At 46.9% G+C, this 17,703-nt stretch overlaps 1 protein-coding gene and 1 pseudogene across 2 annotated transcripts in view; one reads left to right on the top strand and one right to left on the bottom strand.

Moving 5' to 3' along the window:
• Window positions 1-17,703, top strand: part of LOC139264621 (signal transducing adapter molecule 1-like) — a 90,336-nt gene that overhangs the window by 3,515 nt on the left and 69,118 nt on the right. The gene's annotated exons all lie outside the window — the stretch shown is intronic.
• Window positions 11,736-11,965, bottom strand: LOC139264905 (U2 spliceosomal RNA; annotated as a pseudogene).

The raw sequence follows: 17,703 nt of genomic DNA on the forward strand, positions 1-17,703 counted from the left end.
CCTCCCTCCCTCCCGCTCAGCGGCACGAACGGCTGCAGAATTCTCCCTGGCTGAAGCACTTTCACACAGGTAGAAAGATGGTTTATTTAATCTTTTCTTGGCTTATAAATGTTTATTCAGGTTGGATTTATTTGTATAATATTTGTACAAGTATAAATAAGGATTTATTGTCGAATTTAATGAGTTCCCTTCCCCCCCCACCTCGTTCTGGACACCTAATTTGTAACCTGCGCCTGATTTTTTAATGTGTAGAACAGGTTTTTTCAGTTCTACAAAAATCTTCACTGGCTCCATTCTACTTTAGTTTGGAGTACATTTTCACTGTGGAAACTTTCAAATCAGGCGTCAGTGGCCGGACACGCCCCCTTTTGAAGAAAAAATTCTGTTCTAAACTAGAACTGCTCTACCTGACTAGAACTGCAGAAAAAAAAATGTGAAGAATTGCGATTTCTAAAATAGTCCGTTCTCCACCAGTTGCTCCTAAAAATCAGGCGCAAATCATGTGGAAACTTGGGCCCGTAATGGGGACGAAGGTGTGCAGTAGGCTGACTCGAAGAGGTTGCTGAGGTAGAATTGTAGTGAGGCTGTGGATTTGTAAAGAGGATGAAGATTTAAAAATCAGCGTTTGGGGGAGCTAGTCGATGTTGGGAGAAAATAAAGGTTATAGATCAATATGGTGATGCAGGATAAGATGTGGGTGATGGACATTTTTAGCGGTGGGGGACAGGGGTTGCGAATTATATACAGTGGAACATTGGAGACCAGTGAAAGGAGTGTTTTGAGAACTTCACCTGCACCTGGAAGTGACAGAGTTTCAACAAGGGTGAGGTATTGACTATGTTAGATGTTGTTACGGAAGTGGAAAAGGCTGGACTTGAATAGGATCTGGAATTTGAAGTACAGCTCAGTCAAATTATTCAGTGAGGCTATACACTCACTTTGCAGCTGAGTGAGCAACTGTTTAGAAACCTAGGCCCCAAGTTTCCACACGCGGCAAAACAGGCGCCCCTCCGAGCTGGGCGCCCGTTTTTCGCGCCGAAAACGGCGTCTGAAAAAAAACGCCCTATTCTCGAGCGCTTTGCAGCTCGATGTCAGCTTGGCGCGGCGCTCAGGGGGCGGAACCTACCACTCGCGCCGATTTTGTAAGTAGGAGGGGGCGGGTACCATTTAAATGAGTTTTTTTCGTGCCGGCAACCCTGCGCGTGCGCGTTGGAGCGTTCGCGCACGCGCAGTGTGAAGGAAACATTGGCACTCGGCCATTTTTGTAGTTCTTTGTAGCTGTTCAATTTTTAACATTTTTTAATAAAACCACATTGCCCTTCCATGATCAGCACTGAGGCTTCTTGCAGCAGTGAGAACGCTGCAGGAAGCTTCAGAAGTTGAGGCAGCCATTTCCCGACGGGCCCAACCGACGGCAGGGGCCTCCCTCCCCCGCCGTCGGGAACGGCTGCCTCAACTTCTGAGGCTTCCTGCAGCCTTCTCCCTGCCTGAAGCACTTTCACACAGGTCGGAACATGGTTTATTTAATCTTTTCTTTGCTTATAAATTTTTATTCAGGTTGGAATTATTTGTATAATATTTGTATAAGTATAACTAAGGATTTATTGTCGAATGTAATGACTTCCCTTCCCTCTTTTCCCCCACCCCCCACCTCATTCCGGACGCCTAATTTGTAACCTGCGCCTGATTTTTAAATGTGTAGACAAGGTTTTTTCAGGCCTACAAAAATCTTCACTTGCTCCATTCTAAGTTAGTTTGGAGTACGTTTTCACTGTGGAAACTTTCAAATCAGATGTCAGTGGCCGGACACGCCCCCTTTTGAAAAAAAAATTCTGTTCAAAAGTGAAACTGTTCGAACTGACTAGAACTGCAGAAAACTTAAATGTGGAGAATTGTGATTTCTAAGATACTCCGTTCTCCACCAGTTGCTCCTAAAAATCAGGAGCAAATCATATGGAAACTTGGGGCCTTAGAAAATAGGTGCAGGAGCAGGCCATTCAGCCCTTCGAGCTTGCACCATCATTCAATATGATCACGGCTGATCATGCAACTTCAGTACCCCATTCCTGCTTTCTCTCCATACCCCTGATCCCTTTAGCCGTAAGGGCCACATCTAACTCCCTTTTGAATATATCCAATGAACTGGACTCAACAACTTTCTGTGGTAGAGAATTCCACCGGTTCACAATTCTGTGGGTGAAAAGATTTCTCCTCATCTCGGTCTTAGATGGCTTACCCCTTATCTTTAGACTGTGACCCCTGGTTCTGGACTTCCCCAACATCGGGAACATTCTAACCTGTCCAATCCTGTCAGAATTTTATATGTTTCTATAAGATCCCCTCTCATTCTTCTAAATTCCAGTGAATATAAGCCTAGTCGATCTAGTCTTTCTTCATATATCAGTCCTGACATCCCGGGAATCAGTCTGATGAATCTTCGCTGCACCCCCTCAATAGCAAAAATGTCCTTTCTCAGATTAGGAGACCAAAACTGCACACAATACTCAAGATGTGGGCTCACCAAGGCCCTGTACAACTGCAGCAAGACCTCCCTGCTCCTATACTCAAATCCTCTCGCTATGAAGGCCAACATGCCATTTGCTTTCTTTACTGCCTGCTATACCTGCATGCCTACTTTCAATGACTGATGTACATTGACACCCAGGTCTCGTTGCACCTCCCTTTTACTAATCTGTCACCATTCAGATAATCTGCCTTCCTGTTTTTTGCCCCCAAAGTAGATAACTTCACACTTATCCACATTATACTGCATCTGCTGTGAATTTGCCCACTGACCGAACCTGTCCAAATCACCCTGCAGCCTCTTAGCATCCTCCTCACAGCTCACACTGCCACCCAGCTTAGTGTCATCTGCAAACTTGGAGATATTACATTCAATTCCTTCGTCTAAATCAATAATATATATTGTAAATAGCTGGGGTCCCAACACTGAATCTTGCGGTACCCCACTAGTCACTGCCTGCCATTCTGAAAAGGACCCGTTTATTCCTACTCTTTGCTCCCTGCCTGCCAACCAGTTCTCTATCCACGTCAATACATTACCCCTAATACCATGTGCCTTCATTTTGCACACTAATCTCTTGTGTGGGACCTTGTCAAAAGCCTTTAGAAAGTCCAAATACACTACATCCACTGGTTCTCCCTTGTCCATTCTACTAGTTACATCCTCAAAAAATTCTAGAAGATTTGTCAAGCATGATTTCCCTTCCATAAATCCATGCTGACTTGGACCGATCCTGTCACTGCTTTCCAAATGTGCTGCTATTTCATCTTTAATAATTGATTCCAGCATTTTTCCCCACTACTGAGGTCAGGCTGACCGGTCTATAATTCCCTGTTTTCTCTCTCCTTTTTTAAAAAGTGGTGTTACATTAGCTACCCTCCAGTCCATAGGAACTGATCCAGAATCCACGGAATGTTGGAAAATGACCACCAATGCTATTTCTAGGGCCACTTAAATACTCTGGGATGCAGGCTATCAGGCCCTGGGGATTTATCGGCCTTCAATCCCATCAATTTCCCTAACAACATTTCCTGACTAATAAGGATTTCCCTCAGTTCCTCCTCCTCGCTAGACCTTTGGTCCCCTAGTATTTTCGGGAGGTTATTTGTGTCTTCCTTAGTGGGGTTCCTGGTGGGAGCCAAACTAGATAGCTTCAGTCATCTATCAAGCTAGAGGAAGTTGTAGGCCATACAGAACTGCATTGTCAGACAGCACACTCATGGGTCAAGGGTGATACCGATGAGTTAATGCTGGGTATTGTCAGCATACAAGTGAAAATTCACTCCCATGTTTAGGGTTAATGGTGCTGATAGACGGCAGCATGTAAATTAAGAACAGAAGGGACTCAAGGGTGGAATTTTAGGGCATCGCATAAGTGACCATGTGAGGAGAAGCCATTGGAAGGCATGTGCTGGCTACATTGGGACAAATGACAGCGAGTCTTCAGTTGTGGAACAAGGAGGAGAGACAATGGAAGAGGGTACAGTGATCGACTATGCCGAGGTCAAAAAAGAAAAATGCGCTATGGTAACAAGAAACAAGTGTATTGTTGGTGCAGTTGATGAAGGCTGCCATGGTGCTTTGGTAGACTGGAGAGATTAGAACAGGGTTTGGCGGGAGTGTTCAGGGTTGAGCATAGTAATTACATAGAATATACAGCACAGAAACAGGCCATTCGGCCCAATCAGTCCATGCTGGTGTTTATGCTCCACTCGAGCCTCCTCCAATCTTTCCTCATCTAACTCTTATCAGCATAACCCTCTATTCCCTTCTCCCTCATATGCTTATCTAACTGCCTCTTAAATGCATCTATACCATTCACTTCAACCTGTGGTAGTGAGTTCCACATTCTCACCAGTCTCTGGGTAAAGGAGTTTCTTCTGAATTCCCTATTTGATTTCTTGGTGACTATCTTATCCACCTCTTAAAGTCATAAATCCAGATGTGATTCTTGCATTATGTCTGCAATTTTGTGTCTATGCGGCACCTTCTTGCGCACAGATGTAATACTTAAAAAGTCCAGGAAAAAATTAGCAAGTGCTTATTAATGGGTATTAGTGATGTCACTTGCTGGAAAAAAAAAAGTAATAAAACTGCAAAACCAAGAATTGCTGTCACAATCAGTCTGTGCAGGCAGAGCAGGAGCATTGAATTAGGTTGTTGTGGAAAATCTGTGGCACTTGAGCTATATGGGGAATAAGTCACCTGTGTAATGGGGTGTTTAGGGCTCATGTTGGAGCTCACGTTAGAATTTTTATAAGGAATAAATTATATTTCATGGAAAAGTAACATTGCACATTGTAAGTTGCAATGTACGGTTCTTTATAGATGTTGAATAGATTATGTAGTCGAGGAAGATTTTGGCCAGGAGTGCGACTGATTATTTGAATCTAGTGAGACTGGATTTATATTTACATATGAAGAACTGATTCTCATTAAACTAATGATTAAACAGTCAATGTTAGCGTCTGGCACCGTGCACTTCTGTACTGTCATATGGCCTTCATGGCTATCTAATTTCACTTAAATCCGTATCAATGCTGTAGTTGCTGACTAATCCTTTGACACTTTATTTCCCAGGGCTTTTGTTCTGTTCCTCTTCATATCATTGACATCTATCACTCATCATCTAATCTGACTAACTGATTATTACACTCCATATTCATCAGTGATTGAATTGCTGCAGGTAGATCACCTCCACGACCTTTAATTGAATAAAACAGACTGTTTTGTTAAATTCTTCAAGTATATGCTTTTTTCCATGTCTCTCAAGTCTTAACCAACAGTTACCACCTCTTTACCTTTTGATGGTTGAATCCTTAGTCTTGGGCTCATTATTTCCTCTGATCTTAAATACAATATCTGATCTCCCCCATTGCTGAAGCTGCCTCCATGATTTTGTCTTTTGTGCCAAGCATGTCTTTTCTTCTGAACAACTAATTCTACATATGAAGTCCAATTCTTGGACAGTTTTAATTATCACTCCCATGTTTGGGGATACTTTGTTAGTGCTTCTCTTGCACTTCTGGAACAGATGCAAGGTTTTTAAAAAACCTTAAAAAAAAAAGCGGACCTGAGAGAGGAGCGACTGCAGATAAAAGTAAACCCAAGAGCCCGGAGGGAGCGCGATCGTCAGGGAGCAAGGTAAATGAAGTCCGTGCAAGGAAAGGAGCTGTTGGTTGTTTTTTTTAAATCTTAAGATTATTTCTGTTAAGTAACTTAATAGTGTATTAAAGTAGAGGCATGGCAGGGCACCTCGATCCCGTGGAATGCACATCTTGTGCCATGTGGGAACTCCAGGATGCTTCCCATGTCCTGGACATCGTCATCATAGGCGGTCCCTCGAGTGAGGATGACTTGCTTCCACAAGAGTTCACAGATGTTTGAATGAAGGACCCGATGTTTCAGTCCTGAAGTCCAATTGAGGGGGTGGAAGATGCCTGTGTGTGAATTTTATTAACGTGTGGTGACCGTTGCACATCAACCACCACACTGGCTTGACAGAGCTAGGTCTTTATCCAGTGGCAAGGGTTAACCAGGACGACTGGAGACCTGCTCTGCTGCATGGACCTAGTGTGCACACATATCACAGTGTGGGCAGGCCTGTACTGCCCCTGGGTCCTCTGCTCTTCTGGGCCTCGTACCCTCATTCACCGCACCTTCGCCCACGATGTTCCAGGGCCTGGCGCTCCAGCTCTATTTATAGTCCCGATCATCAGCCCTGATCTGACTGCAACTAGAGCCCCCGTGACTGGCAGCAAGTGGTGTACTCGGAGACTTTCCAGTTGCAGCTAACGCTTGATTTCCCATTGGAGAAATCCAAGATAGAGCTGCGAGGCTACTCGGGAGAGAACATTTCTGTGTAGGTCATATCACCATACCGGTGAAATATAAGCCTCAATTTCAGAGCTTGCCTCTCTTAGTAGTGGCAGGAGACAAGCCTGCCTTACTAGGAAGAAATTGCTTGGGATCACTGAAGCTGGATAGAAATGGAATTTTACGTGTTGAAACGAGATTGCATTGAAGGATGATGTCATCAAGAAGTATCCGAAAGTGTGCTGCGAAACGGGCAGTCCGATTCAAGGCGAGTGTCCGGGTACAGAAGGATGCTAGACCAGTTTACTGCAAGCCACGTCCCGTACCACATGCACTCAAAGAGAAAGTTGAGCAAGAACTCAAAAGACTAAAGACTGTGAACATTATCTCGAAGATAGATCTATTGACAACCACATGTGTCAGCTGGAGGAGCTCAAGCTCCAGATTTCACCCCGCAGCGTAAGAGTGTGCAGGCAGAGAGGGAATGGGTGACCGTCCAAAGACAGGGAGGACCAAGCAGCTAGTGCAGGAGTCCCCTGAGTGTATCTCACTCTCCAACCGAAGGCAATGGTTCCTCTGGGAAGAGCCAAGTTGATGGCACTACGGGTCGCTCGGCTGTACAGTGGCGGGGGCAGCAGGAAGATCAGGAAAGCAATAATGATAGATTCAATAGTTCGGGGAAGTGACAGGCATTTCGGTGGCCGCAGACGTGATTCCAGGATGGTATGTTGCCTCCCTGGTGCCATGGTCAAGGATGTCACTGAGCGGCTGTAGAACATTGAGGGGGGAGGGTGAATAGCCAGAGGTCGTGGTCCATATCGGTATCAATGACATAGGTAGAAAGAGGGATGAGGTCCTACAGTCAGATTTTGGGGGAGCCAGGCAAAAGATTAACGAGCAGGACATCAAAGATAGTAATCTCTGGATTTCTACCGGTGTCACGAGCTAGTGAGTATAGAAAAAGGTGGATAGAGCAGATGAATGCGTGGCTGGAGTGTTGGTGCAGGAGGGAGCGCTTTAGATTCCTGGAATATTGAGACTGTTTCTGCGGGAGATGGGACTTGTACAGACGGGATGAGTTGCACCTCGACAAAGCTGGGACCAATGTCCCCGCAAGGAAGTTTGCTGGTGCAGTTGGGGAGGTTTTAAACTAATTTGGCAGGGAGATGGACATTGGAAAGGAGAAACGAGGTGCACAAAGGATTCGGAGAGCACTAGAGTAAGAAATAATACAGTATTAGACGAAGAGAGAATACAAGAAGGTTTACGGTAGGTTTACAGTGCATGTGTGTGAATGCACGAAGTGTGCACAATCACGTTGGTGAGCTTCAGGCACAAATAGACACATGGGAATATGATGTTGTGATAACGGAGACCTGTCTCAAAAAAGGGCAGGATTGGGTATTTAAATATTCCTGTATATAAGGTGTTCAGTAAAGATAGGGAAGGAAAGAAAGGAGGTGATGTGGTAGTATTGGTTAAGGAGAATATTACAGTGCTGGAGAGAGAGGATATCCTGGAGGGGTCAAGGACAGAATCTATTTGGTTAGTTAGTTGAGGTGCCATTACACTACTAGGTGTATTCTATAGGCCGGCAACTAGTGGGAAGGATATAAAGGAGCAAATCTGCATGAAAATTACAGCGATATTCAAGAACTATAGGGAGAGACTTTCACCTTCATTTTCGGCGATTTTCTCGGCGGTACAGCTGTTTTTGAAAGAGAAACCGCCCGGCGAAAGTTTTCCCCTTACTTTTAAGTAGAACTGCCCACATTTCAAAGACCGCCGGCGATCAAACCGCCCACATGCACCTGCGTGCACGGCCGAGAAAAGCTCCAGGATCGAAGTTTGGCCTCGACCGTACAGCATGGGGGCAATACTGACAATGCCATTCCTTGTGCAAGCCTTCTGCATCATAGTGCTGCGGAGGAGACGATTGATTTGACGTTATTTGCATGAGGAACCTCGGAGCCCGTAGGGTGCTGGGCAGGAGGCCTTGCCCACCTCGGGTATATTGAGACAGGCGCTCGTACCTGCACCTGAGTGATGCAGACTGTGTCAGAAGACTGCGTTTCCGCAAAGAAGTTGTAATCGAGATCTGTGAGTTGGTGAAAGCAGACCTGCAACTGAGAAGCTTCAGGAGGACTGCTTTGTCAGTTGAAGTGTTGCAGCTGCACTTTCATTCTATGCATCCGGATCCTTCCAAGTTATAACTGTGTGTGCCATTTCTCAACATGCAACACATGTCTGCATTCCACAGGTGACTGCTGCACTATATGCCTGTGGAATGACTACATCAAGTTCCCCATGACTGCCCAGGCAATGTGCGACAGGGCTGTGGGCTTCTCCAGGATTGCTGTCTTCTCAAAAGTACAGGGCTGCATTGATTGTATCCACATCACCTTGTGAGCACCCTTGGAGGAATCTGAGATGTACAGGAACAGAAAAGGCTTCCACTCCATTAATGTACAGCTCGTGTGTGACGACATGCATCGCATCATGTCAGTCGATGCAAGATACCCCTGGAGCACCCATGATGCGTTCATTCTACGCGAGAGTGTTATATCTGCCATGTTTCAGCAGCAGCCAGAAGGGCAGAACTAGCTGCTGGGAGACAAAGGGTATGGTCTTGCCACCTGGCTCATGATGCCCCTACATGTAAATCGGATGGAAGCTGACTGGGAGTACAACATGTCGCACATTGCGAAGTGCGGCATGATATAGAGGACCATTGGCATCTTGAAACAGCGTTTCCGATACCTGGACCATTCCGGAGGCTAATTGCTATACTCCTCTGAGATTGTCGGTCAGTTCACTGTTGTGTGCTGCATGCTGCATAACTTGGCCATCATGGGGCAGCAGCAACTGGTAGAAGACCCAACTGAGGTGAGAGTGGCTGATGATAATGAGGAAGATGCAGATGACGAGTGGGAGGAGGACGAGGAAGCCATGCAAGTACCTGAACCTGGAGCACGACGACGGCGGAGGAGGGTGGTGTGTTAATAATGGAACAAATAATGTAAATGATTGTTATAAATTAAAATATATTTTATTCAAAAGTTTAACAAAATAAAAATATTCTTGTATCAAACTTTAAAGTTTTCAGTTAAGATCACTTACAAAACTGTAAGATCACTTACTAACTTTAAACTTGTAAATTTACAAAACTTACACAAAACTTTTAATTTGAGAACAACAGTAACAACAATAATAGCAGCAGCAAAGAAAGGCTGCACACATCTCTCCTCCACCTTATTCTAAGACTGTCTGCTGCACTTGGCCTTGGTGACTCCACCACCCCTGCCCACAGGCAGTGGCGCTGTGTTTCTGGGGTTGGTACCAAATGATTCTTTCTAACATTGCGGGTAATGTGCACCTGTTGAGGAGGGGAAGTAGGTAGCGATGTGGAGGGCCCGGCTTGGGGCTCTTCAGAAGCTGATCTGGGGATTGGAGTGGGAGTGTGGTTGATTCTGTCAATGGACGCTGGGTCTGGGCGTGTTCCCTTATTGCAACAGCTAACTCCAACATTCCCTCCCTCATACGCCCTGACAGTGTCAACGACCTGCAACATTCCCTCCTCATGTTCACAGAGTGTCTAAACTAGCTGTGGCATTCCCCCCCGCCCCCAGCCCTCATGGTCACCGACATTCTCTCCCTCATGTTCAGTGACATGGTTTCAGCTGACTGTGATATTCCCTCACTCATGGTCCCAGACACTGTTCCCATTTCTCGTGAGTGTTGTTACTTCTCCCAATAGTCCCGATACCTCATCACCCACCCCCACTGATGGTGTCCAGGAGTGATCGTGTAAAGTTAATGCTCTCTGCACTCATTGCCATCATGTGAACCACATCTGTTAGATCTTGCACCTCAGGAGAGCGCGGTCGAGCTCTCCTTCCCCTCCTCACCCTGGGTGTGGCTCGCAGCATCCCACTGGAATCCCCAGCCTCGGACGGTGGAAAACCATGGAATGTCCCACCAACACTCAAACCATTAGTCAAGGAAGGGGCTGGCACCTCAATAGGTGGCACCTGCACCTCCTCAAAAGTGAGTACAACAGTGGGGGCTTCATCCATCCCCTCACCCTCACTCCCATGCTCTTGGTCTGGAAGGTGGCATTGGAAGATGTTCTCTTCAGGCTCGTCCCCGTCTGAATCTTCTTCTGCACCGTCGGGGTTGGCCTCAAGACCTGCAAAATATAACAGATCTGACAACTGGTTAGCAGCAGAGGAGGGGGCAAGGTGGCATGAGTAGGCTCACACAGCACAGGCTGATTTGAAGGACCATGATGAATGATAGAACATTGCATCAACCAAACATAGCTGACGGAGACATCTCCATCAACCGAAGCATGGCTAGCCAGCGCAGTATTTAACATTTAGCAAAGCCAGACTGTGAAATTTGCAGAGCTGACCCTCTCCCTCGAGTGTGGGCCCAGCTTGTGCAGTGGTGGTTGCTTTTCTCCAGGCAGGACCCATCAAAGCAGCGACCTTCTCTTACAAGTGCGTCAGTGGGTGCAGATTTGCCAGGCTTCCTTCTGTTTGAGCTCTTTCCCTTTTTGTTGCATGCCACTTTCCTCTGTAAAGATGAAAATGCAACTTTTTAGAGAGGGTGTCTTTCTGCTGGGTGGGACATATACAGCTGGTCACATTTACATTACAATTGCATTGAATAAATGAAAATATTGCTTACACTAACTACTTGACCAAGGTCCTGCCGCTTCTTTTTGTACTGGCCTCCAGACCTCGGGGTCATCACCATTACACAGTAATCTTCTGCAAGTTTGTTCCAGTGTTTCTTCTTTTCGTTTGGTGGAACTTTTATATGACCTCTGCTGGTGTCCAGCTCCTGCCATCTGACCTCAGTCACAGTAACTAGTGCCTCCATTTCATCCTGTAAGAAATTCTTATTCCTTGCACTGCGTTGCATCTTGTATTGCAGCTCCGATTTTTCCAATGTTCTTACACAGCTTTACAATGCTTCAGACTTGAATAAAGCCACAACCTGTTCTACGCATTCCTCATGAGAAAAATAGCTTTTTCCTTTCTTATGCAAACTTTCCAGTGTATGGGATGTATGAGCCTTGACAATATGAAGATTCACCTTTTTCAAAAAAAAGTCTTTACTATAGGTGGGATTCTTCTGTAGTTTTCAGGTTCGTGGATAGAAACCACATCAGTGTTCTAGAATACCAAGTGCATGTATGCCTCAGGGTCCTATTCAGCTGCCTCAGATAGTGATTATGAGCTGGATTCCTGGTTGATTTCCCTTTTTTTTTATTTTAAATTCATGTCCAATCGTTATCCAATCGTTACAATTCTTTGTCAAACGCCAGAGGTCACCCTGCACCAGTCAAGGATCACTCTGCGCCAATGCTCTTAGCCAAAAGGCCTAGAGCCACTGCACCGTTCCTGGAAGTACTGCAATACCAGGTTCGTGCCATGGAGGTGGATGGGTCAGGTCCCCCACACACCTCCGTGGAGGTGGATGGGTCACCAATCCCACCCACCTCCTGTTTACAAAAATGTAAGCATATACCTTCCTGACCAGGGAGAAACCACCCGGAAGTCATGGTGGCTGGTCAGGTTAGTTATGCAGATCTTAGCCAAAAGGCCGAGAAGCGATAGCCTTTCCCAGCCGAAGCTGCAAGATGCTGAGGGCAATTAAGTAATTTCATTGTGACAGAGAGACTGTGATCAATTATCTCTGTGCAGAACCTGGGACCTTTTGTAGGGTACAACTGCGGGTATAAACAATACACATTGCTCAAAAATAATACAAACAGATGAAAATGTTCCTAATTACTGGTGGAGATGGGTTCAGATGGAAGTTAACTTGCTCAATGATTGGGTGGGTGGGAGTGAATGATTACATGCTTCCTTGCACTGGTGGTTAACCAGCATAAAATTAGTATGTGACTGAAAGTATTTCGCAAAACCTAAAATAAAAACTGCTGAAAATGCACACCAGTTCAATCATTTCAGACGAAACCCTTCATCAGAACTGTTGATTTTATTTTTAAATCATGTAGCAGTTGGCTGTCCGTCAGGTACCATAAGGACAGTTTCTAGTAACACTAGCACTTGAGCATGTGATTGGCGGGGGAGGTGGGAATCCTGTTGAAATAAAGTAAATTTATATTTAAAAAAGTACTTGTCCTTGTCCTGTTGAAGCAGTCTCTGGTGGATACTAGTTTGAACTAGAAGACTGTTTGGTGTTTTGTATTCACTTTTCCACTGTCGGGAAGATGGGTGAGGTAATTGATTATGCTGCACTTTACCAGAGTTTAATGACTACTCAACACAAGGTAAATTTGTTGTGAAAGTATATGTTCTTTCCTCTGAGGTGGAACGTGTAGTTTCTGCATAGTAAGCTGAGTGACCTGCCCAGTCAGTTCATTGACTTTAAAATCTGGCTGGTGAAACTGTATATGGACAAAAGAGACACTGCTGTTTTAAAGTAGTATATTTAAGATTGCAGAAATGCTTGTGTATTGTGGGGTTAGCCATGATTCCATCTTTTGCCTCTGCAGTTTAAAATAATCATTGAATAGCACTGACTATGAAATCCCCAAGACCTTTTGAAGCCTAATATTTCTTGGTTGAGTTTTCCTGTGTATGTTCCACAAAACGCAAACATTATATAAGAATGAATGCTTACACTTTAATAGTGCAGTTTACTCCAACAGATATATCATGACAAAAACTAAAGCAAAGTACTGCAGATGCTGGCAATCTCAAATAAAAACAGAAAATGCTGGAAATGCTCAGCAGGTTTGGCAGTATCTGTGGAGAGAGAAACAAAGTTAATATTTCAGGTAGATGACTTTTCGTCAGAACTGTTTTTAGAGCTAGTTCAGCCAGGTAGAGGAGGGTGGTGGATGGGTACTGGTTGGGTCTCTGTTCAAGGAAGAAACCGAGCGCCCTCAGGCCGCCTTGGTGGGGGATGGTGATGTATAGGGATTGGATGTCCATGGTAAAAAGGAGACGGTTAGGGCCAGGAAACTGGAATCTGTTAAAGTTGAAGATGTAGTTGGGTAGAGATTGGACAAGGACTGCTAATGTTGTACCTTTGTTTAAAAATTGAGAAAGTGATGGACCGAGTAATTACAAGACAGTCAGCCTAACCTCAGTGATGGGAAAATTATTTGAAAAAATCCTAAGGGACAGGATAAATCTTAATTTGGAAAGACATGGATTCATCATCATCATCATAGGCAGTTCCTCGAAATCGAGAAAGACTCGGAATCGAGCAAGTCCTTTGGTGGCTGAACAGTCCAATGCGAGAGCCACAGACCCTGTCATAGGTAGGATAGACATTTGTCGGGGGAATGGGGGTGGGTGGGAGTGGCACTGATTTGCCTCATGCTCCTTCCGCTGCCTGCGCCTGACCTCTTGACGCTCGTGGCGTTGAGATTCGAAGAGCTCAACGCCCTCCTGGATGCACTTTCTCCACCTAGGGCGGTCTTCGGCCAGGGACTCCCAGTTGTCAGTGATGGTGTCGCACTTTACCAGGGAGGCTTTTGGGATGTCCTTGTAACATTTCCGCTGCCCGCCTTTGGCTCATTTGCCATGAAGGAGCTCCGCATAGAGCAATTGCTTACGGAGCCTCGTGTTTGGCATGCGTACTATGTGGCCTGCCCAACGAAGCTGATCGAGTGTGTTCAGTGCTTCAATACTGGAGATGTTAGCCTCGGCGAGGACACTGATGTTGCTGCACCTGTCCTCCCAGGGGATTTGCAGGATCTTGCGGAGATATCGTTGGTGATATATCGCCAGCAACACGGTGTCTTCTGTACATCGTCCATGCCTCTGATCCATACAGGAAGGCGGGTATTACTACAGCCCTGTAGACCATGAGCTTGGTGGTAGATTTGAGGGCCTGGTCTTCGGACACTCATTTCCTCAGACGGCCGAAGGCTGCACTGGCACACTGAAGGCGATGTTGAATCTCCGCATCAATGTCTGCCTTTGTTGATAAAAGGCTCCAGAGGTATGGGAAGTGGTCCACGAGGTCGAGGGCCGTGCCATGAATCTTGATGACTGGGGGGCAGTGCTGTGTGGCGAGGACAAACTAGTGGAGGATCTTTGTCTTACGGATGTTAAGTGGAAGGCCCATGCTTTCATATGACTCGGTGAATACATTGACTATATCCTGGAGTTCAGCCTCAGAATATGCACAGATGCAGACGTCGTCCGTGTTCTGCAGCTCAACGACAGAGGTTGGGGTGATCTTGGACCTGGCCTGGAGGCGGCGTAGGCTAATCAACTTCCCACTGGTTCTGTAGTTTAGTTCCACTCCAGCGGGGGGAGCTTGTTGACGTTGAGGTGGAGCACGGCAGCGAGGAAGATTGAGAAGAGGGTTAGAGCGATGATGCAGCCCTGTTTGACCCCAGTCCGGACGTGGATTCGATCTGTAATGGAACTGCTGATAAGGATCACGGCCTGCATGTCGTCGTGGAGCAGGTGAAGGATGTTGACAAACTTTTGGGAGCATCCAAAATGGCGGATATAAGCCCTCACGGTGGACAGTGTCAAAGGCCTTTGTAGGATCAAAAAAAGGCCATGTATAAGGGGTTGGCGCTGCTCCCTGCATTTTTCCTGCAGCTGTCGCGCTGCAAAGATCATGCCCGTTGTGCCCTGCAGGGGACGAAATCTACACTGTGATTCCGGGAGGAGAGAACTCTAGCGACAACCTTCCCAGTGGCTGATAGCAGGAAGATTCCCCTGTAGTTGCCGCATTCGGACTTGTCCCCCTTTTTAAAGATGGTCACGATCACTGCATCTCTGAAATCTCCCGGCATGCTCTCCTCCCTCCAAATGAGAGAGATGAGGCCATGTATTCGCGCCAACAGCGCCTTTCTGCCATACTTAAGCGCCTCAGCAGGGATTCCATCTGCACGCGTAGCCTTGTTGTTCTTGAGCTGTTTTATGGCTTTGCCTACCTCGTGCAGCATTGGGGTTTCACTGAAGTGGTGGCGGGGGTCGCATGTTGCAGGATGGAGCCGAGAACACTCGAGTCAAAGGCAGAGTCTCGGTTGAGGAGATCTTCGAAGTGCTCCTTCCAGCGGGCCCTGACTGTCTCGGTGTCCTTGATGGTTTCCCCGTTCTTGAGGTGGGGCCTTGGGAATTTGGACAGTAGGTGGCTTTGACTGCGATGAAGAATCCTCGCATATCGTGGCTGTCGGCCAGTTATTGTATCTCCTGTGCTTTCTCCATCCACCACTTGTTCTTTAGGTTCCGGGTTTTTTGATGGACCTCAGCCTTGAGCCGTCTGTAATATTGCTTTGCAGCTCCCGAATTGGGTCGTTGCTTCAGGCTCAGAAATGCTCTGCGCTTACGATCCATTAGTTCTTGGATCTCCTGATCATTTTCATCAAACCAGTTCTGGTATGTTCTGGTTGAGTAACCAAGTGTCTCTTCACAGGCACTGGTTATGGAGGCCTGGAGGGCAGACCAAGCGCTGTGGGCATTCAGCATCTCGGGGTCTTCAAGGCACGCCTTGTTAGCTGTGAGGCGCTGGCTGTAAAGGCTCTCTTAGCTGGGTCTTTAAGTGCTCTGGCGTTGACTTTTTTGCAGCACTGTTTCTGCTGTCCCTCTGCTTTGGGGCTATGTTGATGTCAATGATGGATCGGATTAGGCGCTGGTCTGTCCAGCAGTCGTCAGCTCCTGTCATGGCATGGGTGATGCGCACATCCTTGCGATCACTGGCTCGGCTGATGACATAGTTGAGCAGGTGCCAGTGTTTGGAGCGAGGTGTTGCCACGATGCCTGGTATTTGTCCCTCTGGCGGAACAGAGTGTTGGTGATGAGAAGTTCATGTTCTAGACATTTTGTCAGGAGTAGAGTACCATTGGAATTGGCTTTCCCTTCTCACTCTCTGCCAATCACGCCTCCCCAGAGGGCTGTGTCTTTGCTCACCCTGGCATTAAAGTCACCTAGGAGAATCAATTTGTCACACGTGGAGACATGGGACAGGGATGTCTCGAGGTTGGAATAAAAACCCTCTTCAGCCTCATCCGTTGCATCGAGTGTTGGGGCGTACGCACTGATGATTGTGGTGCATGGGGTTCCGGGATAGGCTAAGGCGTTCGCTAATCCTGCAGGGGGATTCTTTGAGGCGATAGACCAGTTCATTTTTGACGGCGAAGTCAACTCCATGAAGGCGGAGTTCTTTCTCTGGTTTTCCTTTCCAGAAAAAGATATAACCTCCACCATGTTCCTTGAGCTGGCCTTCCCCTGCCTGCCGGGTCTCGCTTAGGGCGGCGATGTCAATGTCAAAACGTCTCGAGTTCCCGGGCAACTATGGCGGTGCGGCGTTCCGGCCTGTTGCTGTTGGAATTGTCCATGAGAGTCCTGACATTTCAGGTCCCGAACTTCATATTAGCGAAGTGGAAGATGCCTGTGTGCAAGTTCTTTTGCACACCGGCAACCACATGGGCTTAGCTGAGCAAGGTCTTGGTCCAGTGGCAAGGGGGTCCAAGAAGACTAGAGATCAGGCATAGCTGTACGAGCCTAATTGTCTACGGCGAGATGTTGGTCACAAGCTCGGTGCCGAGTAGCGCCATTGATGATAGATGGCCTGAGGCTTGGTTGGGGGCAGGCATTGGGAAGGTCAGCTGTCCGCTGGGGTAGTTATTTTAAAAGTTTGAGTTTAAAAGTATTTCCAAATTATTTTTTTTAAAGTTACACAGATTGATTGAAGGTTTAATAAATAGATTGAGTTGATGAAGAACTTTTTTTTTCTATAACTTTTAAAGTTGACTAAAAATGTAAAAGTTTTCCCAAATTGTTTAAGAAGTTTAGAAATTGGTTAAAAGTTTAAACATTGAGTCCTTTCGGTCGGTTCAGCACCGGCCCCGGAGTCCCTTCGGCCGGTTCGATGCCAGCCCCGGAATCCCTTCGGCCGGTTCGATGCCAGCCCCGGAATCCCTTCGGCCGGTTGGTTCAGCACCGGCCCCGGAGTCCCTTCGGCCGGTTCGATGCCAGCCCCGGAATCCCTTCGGCCGGTTGGTTCAGCACCGGCCCTGGAGTCCCTTCGGCCGGTTCAGCGCCGGCCCCAGGCAGAATGTTTCACAGTAGTGCCGGAACACTTCACCCCAGCATCTTCCTTGTAGCCAGCGGGCCCAGAAGAGCCTCGGAAGAGTCGGCTGGCTCCGGCGGGCCCAGATGAGTCGGCGGGCCCCGACAGGCCTCAAGAGTCGGCAGGTGGAGCCGGTACAGTGTCCTCACCCACAGATACCAATAAGAAAACAGTTACCGTGGTACAACGAAGATGGAGCTCGGTCGGACAGACGCTTCGGGAATGATTAATCAAGGACAGTCAGCATGGATTTAAGGGAAGGTCGTGTCTGACTAACTTGA

Source organism: Pristiophorus japonicus, chromosome 5 (assembly GCF_044704955.1).
Source record: "Pristiophorus japonicus isolate sPriJap1 chromosome 5, sPriJap1.hap1, whole genome shotgun sequence".
Taxonomy (NCBI): domain Eukaryota; kingdom Metazoa; phylum Chordata; class Chondrichthyes; family Pristiophoridae; genus Pristiophorus; species Pristiophorus japonicus.